Below are 5,177 nucleotides of genomic sequence, written 5' to 3'. Positions count from 1 at the left end.
AACAACCTTTCAAATTGAATAGTGGCCCAAAAAGAGATATGTCCAAATCCTGAACTCCAGTACCTGTGAAGGTGACTTTATTCGGAATGAGGGTCTTTGCAGATGTAATTAAAGATCTAGTGATGAGATTATCCTGGATTTAGGGTGACCCCCAAACTTGATTCCCAGGTGGCTCAGTGGTAAAGAACCCACCTGCCAAGGAGAAGACTCAGGTTTGATCTCTGGGTTGGAAAGATCCCTGAAGAAGGAAATGGCAACCCACTCCAGTATTCTTGCCTGGGAAATCCCATGGACGGAGGAGCCTGGACGGCTACAGTCCATGAGGGCATAAAGAGTTGGACACGGCTGAGCGACTAAATGGCAGCAGCAGCTAAGTTTACTATCCAGTGTCTCACAAGAAAAAGGAGACAAGATCAAAGACACACAGAAGAAGCCAAGTGAGGACGAAGGCAGAGACTGGAGGATGAAGCTCCAGCTCAAGGAGCACCAAGTTTTGCTGAGAGCGTCCAGGACAAACTGTCCCGTCAACACCTTAGTTTCAGACTCCTGGCCTCCAGAACTAGGAGAGGGTGGGCTTCTGTTACTTTCAGACGCCCAGTTTATAGTAATTTGTTCCATCAGCCCTAGGAAACCAACACATGTGCTACTTTATGGCAATAAATGGCAAAGCCTATGAAGAAAGTGATTTTCTGACAAAGTGTGTATTGCCGAATATGAACCATAGAGAGGTAGAAAACTTGAGGAATTCAGTGACAATAGAAGAACTTGGAAACACTGTTACGGATTTATCACTTTAAAAGGTACCATGCCAGGGCTTCCCTGGTGACTCAGTGGTAAAGAATCTGCCCGAGACATAGGTTCAGTCCCTGATCTAGGAAGATCCCTCATGCTGTGGAGCGACCAAGCCCATGCACCACAACTACTGAGCCTACCCCCTAGTGCCCGTGCTCCACAAGAGAAGCCATTTCAATGAGAAGCCTGCGCACCACAATGAAGAGTAGCCCCCACTTGCTGCAACAAAAACCCACTGCAACCAAAAAAAAAAAAAGGCACCATGCCAGGACTTTGCTGGTGGTCCAGGGGTTAAGAATCTGCATTGTGATGCAGGGGACTCGGTTTTGATCCCTAGTAGGGCAACCCACTCCAGTACTCTTGCCTGGGAAATCCCATGGACAAAGGAGCCTGGCAGGCTACAGTCCATGACGTCACAAAAGAGTTAGTCGGACATGACTTAGCGACTCAACAGCAACAAGGGCTCAGATGGTAGCTGAGATGGTGCCCAGTAGCTCAGATGGTAAAGAATCTGCTTGCTAATACAGGAGACCAGGGTTCAATCCCTGGGTCAGAAAGACTCCCCTGGAGAAGGACATGGCAGCCCACTCTAGTACTCTTGCCTGGAGAATTCCATGGACAGAGGATCCTGGCGAGCTACAGTCCATAGGGTCACAAAGAGTCAGACACAACTGAGCGACTAACACACACAGGGGAACTGAGATACTACAAACCATGGGTCAGCTAATCCCATGCACCGCAACTGCTGAGCCCGTGTACTCCAGAGCCTGCGAGCCACAGCTATAGAGAGCCTGTGTGCCTCACCGAACAATCCCACCTGACACAACAAAAACTTTATGTGCTGCAACTAAGACCCGAGGCAACCAGATAAATTAATAATAATAATAAAAAGGCACCATGCCAAGACTGTTTTACAGCTAACTTTTACTTAACTTCCCCCAAAGAAGCAATTTCCTCGTTATTCCAACTTTACAAAACTATAGAGAAAAGCCCCTGAGTAATTTCATGAAGCTAGAAATACCCTAGTATCAAAGTCTGGTGAAACAAGTAGAAAAAAATAAACAAGAAATTTCATGTGTGAAAATAGGGGCAAACATTAAAAGACACTCATAAACCCAGCTGAGTATAAAGAGAATACTTATTCCACACAAGGGATATTAAAAAGAGAGTTTTGGCAGAACCCCACAGGCCAAGGACAAGGGCAGAGTTGTCTAGCACCTGCTGTCCTTAAGGTGCCAGTCACCCGACCTCTGCCCACCCAAGAGGACCCCCCAGACCATGAGGTTACTTGAGGGGTTGAGGAGGAAGAATGCAGAGGCGTTTGGAAAGCAAGTGTTATCAGTGAGCGTAATCCCCATCATCACCACCACCTGGCCTTGCACTTCAAGTCAAAGGAGGGGCTCCTGACACCTGAGGGACACAGGACCTGATAAAGACTCAAGGTCAGCAACTGGCTGGAGTTGCCCTTGTCTGACAGCAGATTATTGGTGAGGATTGTCTTTAAAAAAGGCCTGCACTTCAGATCTTCAGACCTTCAGCATTGGCCTGTGCCTATTTCCTGTGGGCCAGCAGTGGACCCCATGGAAAGAGTGGTATTTAGTAGAGATTCCCCACACTGGGAAAAAGGAGAGCCGGGGACCAAGAGGAGGGGTCAACACTTGCCAACACGAGGAGGCACAGCCTGGGTTAAAATCTCCTCACAAGAGAGCCTCAGTGTTGGGGGAGAAGCCCCCTCAGTAACTGTGAATGCAACACACCCCAGGGTACCAACACCAGGTAACAAAGTACCAGATTAATAGGACCCCCACTCCTTATCTCTGCTCTCCCCTAGACAGTCCCTACGATGGTTAATTTTACGTGTTAACTTGACTGGAGCATGCAGTGCCCAGATACTTGGTTCAGTATGATTCTAGGTGTATCTGTGAGCATGTTTCTGGATGAGATTAACACTTGAGTCCGTGTACTGAGAAAAGAGGATGGCCCTCCCCAGTGTGGGTGGACATCGTCCACTCCACTGAGGACCTGAATAGAATAAAAAGATGGAGGATGGGAGAATTCACTCTCTCTGCCTGACTGCTGAGCTGAGATAATCAGTCTTCTCCTGCCCTTGGCTTAGGAATTACACCATCTGTTCTGCTCCTCGGGCCTTTAGACCAGGCTGAGTCACAACCCCAGCTCTCCTGGGTTTCCCGCTTATAGACCCAGATGCAGGGACTTCTCAGCTTCCATGTGAGCTGTGAGCCACATGTGAGCCAATTCCTCATAAAAATTTATTTCAATATAAATATAGATATCCTACTGATTCTGTTTCTTTGAAGATTCCTGAGGAATACAGCCCCCAAAACAGCACTTAGGAAAGAAGTAAAACCCCTGTCCCCTTCTCAGATTTCCTAGTCAGAGGCAGAGCTAAAGGGAAGGAGACATTTGAATTAGATAAAACACTGTAGTTTTAAATATTGGATTGAATAGAGCTTTTTAGTTACTAAAATGAAACTCTCCTTAGACCAAAAATAATTATGAAAGCTGAAAGCTTTCCAAGATTTCATCCAGAGTGAAGGGGAGCACACCCAGCAAGTGGGCTTGAAGGACAGTGGAAAAAATTTGCTTTCTGCTTGTACCTTACTAAGTAGACATTTGAGCAATAAATTGCTTCCCCCAGGAATGCCAGTGTGGCTCAGTAGGAGGAGAAGTTAAAAATCATGTGGTCATATCTGTACATGTCATTTGATAGAATTCAGTACACTTTCCCAATAGGAAACACTGAATAAAATAGGACTAGTAAGAAACTCGGAGAAGGCAATGGCACCCCACTCCAGTACTCTTGCCTGGAAAATCCAGAGGAGCCTGGTAGGCTGCAGTCCACGGGGTCGCTAAGAGTCGGGCACGACTGGGCGACTTCACTTTCACTTTTCCCTTTCATGCATTGGAGAAGGAAATGGCAACCCACTCCAGTGTTCTTGCCTGGAGAATCCCAGGGACGGGGGAGCCTGGTGGGCTGCCGTCTATGGGGTCGCACAGAGTCGGACATGACTGAAGCAACTTAGCAGCAGCAGCAGCAGCAAGAAACTATCTAACATTTTAAAGACTGGGTGGGTACTAAAAACAAAACAAAAAATAGTACCTATTCTTATTTTAAAAATACAAAGAAAAACACAAATCATTCATATTCCCATAACCTAGAACTAATAAAACATTTGCTCATTGTTTTTTTTAAAGAACAGTTATTCTACTGCATAATCATACTTGTTAAGATTCAAATAATGTAGAAAAGCACAACTACACAACTGTGTAGTTGTAGAAATGTAGAAAAATGTAGAAAAATCATCATTAATGCTAGGTAAACATGTACCAACCTAGATAGTATATTGAAAAGCAGAGATATTACTTTGCCAACAAAGGTCCATCTAGTCAAGGCTACAGTTTTTCCAGTGGTCATGTGTGGATGTGAGAGTTGGACTCTGAAGAAAGCTGAATGCCGAAGAATTGATGCTTTTGAACTGTGGTGTTGGAGAAGACTCTTGAGAGTCCCTTGGACTGCAAGGAGATCCAACCAGTCCATACTAAAGGAGATCAGTCCTGGGTGTTCATTGGAAGGACGGATGCTGAAGCTGAAACTCCAATACTTTGGCCACCTCGTGCAAAGAGTTGACTCATTGGAAAAGACCCTGATGCTGGGAGGGATTGGGGGCAGGAGGAGAAGGGGACAACAGAGGATGAGATGGCTGGATGGCATCACTGACTCGATGGACGTGAGTCTGAGTGAACTCCGGGAGCTGGTGATGGACAGGGAGGCCTGGCGTGCTGCGATTCATGGGGTCGCAAAGAGTTGGACACAACTGAGTGACTGAACTGAAATATGTTCCCAAGTACCTTTCAATACAGTCTTCCACGGTGGCTCAGATGGTAAGGCATCTGCCTACAATGTGGGAGACCCAGGTTCAATCCCTGGGTAGGGAAGATCCCCTGGAGAAGGAAATGGCAACTCACTCCAGTACTCTTGCCTAAAAAATTCCATGGACAGAGGAGCCTGGTGGGCTACAGTCCAAAGAGTCGGACATGACTGAGTGACTTCACACTCACTCACCTTTCAATACATATTTACAGTAGACATACTTACATAAGTGAGAATTTAATTTTACTTAAATTTACACCTATTGAATGAGGAATATAGGCTTTTCCTTGTAATGTCTGCATCTGGTTTTGGTATTAAGGTAATACTGGCTTTGTAAAATGAATTGGAAAGTGTTTTCTACTTCCTCGTTTTCTAAAGGAGTTTGTATGGCATTGGTTTTTACTTGTAAAATGTTTTATAGAATTCATCAGTGACGCCTCTTGGGCCTGGGGTTTTCGACACGTTTTTGTGTGTGTGTGTTTTTAAACAGGCA

Source organism: Bos taurus, chromosome 1 (genome assembly GCF_002263795.3).
Source record: "Bos taurus isolate L1 Dominette 01449 registration number 42190680 breed Hereford chromosome 1, ARS-UCD2.0, whole genome shotgun sequence".
NCBI classification, from domain to species: Eukaryota; Metazoa; Chordata; class Mammalia; order Artiodactyla; family Bovidae; genus Bos; species Bos taurus.
Note: the sequence above shows the minus strand (reverse complement) of the source record.